This window comes from Arachis ipaensis, chromosome B01 (genome assembly GCF_000816755.2).
Source record: "Arachis ipaensis cultivar K30076 chromosome B01, Araip1.1, whole genome shotgun sequence".
In the NCBI taxonomy this organism is placed as follows: Eukaryota; Viridiplantae; Streptophyta; class Magnoliopsida; order Fabales; family Fabaceae; genus Arachis; species Arachis ipaensis.
Window position 1 is genome coordinate 80,697,199 of NC_029785.2, and position 2,505 is coordinate 80,699,703.

At 36.4% G+C, this 2,505-nt stretch overlaps 1 long non-coding RNA gene across 1 annotated transcript; it reads left to right on the forward strand.

Moving 5' to 3' along the window:
• Positions 1,053-1,568, forward strand: LOC110271542. The gene is made up of 2 exons (XR_002362175.1): positions 1,053-1,175; positions 1,324-1,568. It is a non-coding gene; the product is annotated as an uncharacterized LOC110271542 (long non-coding RNA).

A 2,505-nucleotide genomic window follows, 5' to 3' on the forward strand; every position in this document is an offset into this window, starting at 1 on the left:
CAGTTCTGGCGTTAAACGCTAGAATTCTTTAGCTGACTTGGAACGCCTGTTTGGGCCATCAAATCTCAGGCAAACTATGGACTATTATATATTGCTGGAAAGCCCAGGATGTCTACTTTCCAACGCAATTAAGAGCGTGCCAATTGAGCTTCTTTATCTCTAGAAAATTTACTTTGAGTGCAGGGAGGTCAGAATCCAACAGCATCTGCAGTCCTTTTTCAGCCTCTGAATCAGATTTTTGCTCAGGTCCCTCAATTTCAGCCAGAAAATACCTGAAATCATAGAAAAACACACAAACTTATAGTAAAGTCCAGAAGAGTGATTTTTATTTAAAAACTAATAAAAACATAATAAAAACTAACTAAAATATACTAAAAACATACTAAAAACAATGCCAAAAAGCATATAAATTATCCGCTCATCAGGCTTCGACTTCCTTGGTATCCAAATTGAAAGGTCTTTCTGAGAGAAAAAAGCTAGAGGACTTGACAATTGGTCCAGTTCTCACTGTAAATACATGTCTTTTTTTTTCTTAAATTTAAAATTAAAATAAGTGTTGGCAGCTTCATACATTTGTGTATTAAGTTCCCTAAGATATGATTTGTGGAGAGAGAACTACTCTTCAGTGTAGTAAGTGAAAAGATATGAACGAATTCTAGAGTTAATTGAAATAAGTTATACATAACTATTCTAGTTTCATATCCATGCTTTTGATTGATGATTAAAAAGGGGTTTATCTGGTGGGGGTGGGAGCTACGAACAATTTGCTGCTTTCAGGTTAAACACACATTTCCAAGTTTGTGCCCTAGTTGATATAGGTGTGCATTATTTATTTGTTTGACATGATTGGTAATGGTAAACTGCAGACTGTGGAGTCATATATCCAATAGTATATTAGTTGTTTGATAAATAATTACTCAGAGGTTTTTTTTAATTTTCTTACTTTATTTCACTTCTTTTTTTATTTTTTTTATTTTTTTATGTGTAGTTTACAACGGAATCAATGTTGTAAATAGAGAAAATTAAATAGAAAAAAAGCATAGCTTAACGGCAAGCTTTTGAAGATGCATATACTTACAATCATGTTCTTACATACTTTTGGTTGTTGTGCTTGCAAGAAGGACATACAAAATTGGAGGTTGTGATTTGAGCAGCACTGCTCCTCCTTGTACCAGGTAAAGTTTCGATAATAAGTAATTCAATTGGCTTTCTCTTTACTTTCCTAGACTTGAAGGAAGATTATCTATTTTCTTCAGGTGGATTGAAATGATGGCTCTTATTTTCTCAAGAGCTGCATGGCATTGCGTTTGGTATATGATCCAGGTGGATTGAAATGATGGCTCCTGGATTAGTAATATGTAATTCAAGGATGGTAGCTTGCTTAGAATCTTCGTTAGCTTGGGTAAAAACTAGTGGTCTCTTTTGTAACTTCTTATTGATTCTAAAATTTTTTCTCTTATGTAATAATATGTAAAGGAAGTAGATAATGTAATAGTTGTTGTAATGATTTTGATTTTTGGTATTTTGTTAGAGCATGTCATGTGATCAATCACACTATATTTGGTGACAAGTTTAGAAAGATTGGATTAGTTGATTTAAAATTAATGGTCATTGTATAAATTTTACAATTATCTATGAATTTTATAAGATTTTATTACAAAGATTAGAAAAAGAACAATAGAACCTGAACAAAGTTATAGCTACGCTTTAAAAGCGTAGTGATATTGTACAACAGTCATTAACAGCTATACTTTAAAAGCGTAGCCATATCTCTTGCTACTGGCACGCTTTTAAAGCGTAGCCATATCTCTTGCTACTGGCACGCTTTAAAAGCGTAGCCATATCTTTTGCTTCTGGCACGCTTTAAAGCGTAGCGATATCTCTCGCTGTTGGCATGCTTTAAAAGTGTAGCCGTATCTCCAGCCATTGGTACGCTTTAAAATCGTACCGATATCTTTCACATACAGCCACGCTTAAAAGCGTGGCAATAGATAAAAGCATGGTGATAGAAAAAGCGTGGCCATAGGTCAACAAAAGCGTGGCGATAGAGCAACCGGCACGCTAGCAGTTGTGACCCTTTCAAAAGCATGCCGGTAGCTCAAAAAGCGTGGCGAAAAGCTATCGCTACGCTTTTTTCAACTTTTTTCCACGCTTTAAAAGCGTAGCAAAATCCTGGTTTTCTTGTAGTGTTAGTTTCACTCACCCACCTCCAGAGGAACCCGACACTTCGGACTCTACTTCCAGTGATGGCAATGCAAGCGATCAAGCTATGAACACGGAGCACCCCTATCCCCCCATCATTTGGCCATTGGAAGTGGCGATCCCGGACACACCTTGCGGATCACTAACGGCACGGAGAACCGTGCCAAGCATTAAGTGTGGGGAGGTCGGTAACTGACTCCCGAAGGTAACAACCCTCTCTCAACACCAATATTTTAATTCTCTTTTGATAGATAGGATAACTTGCATGAGTAGTTAATTGCTTGCATTTAGGTACTACTTGGT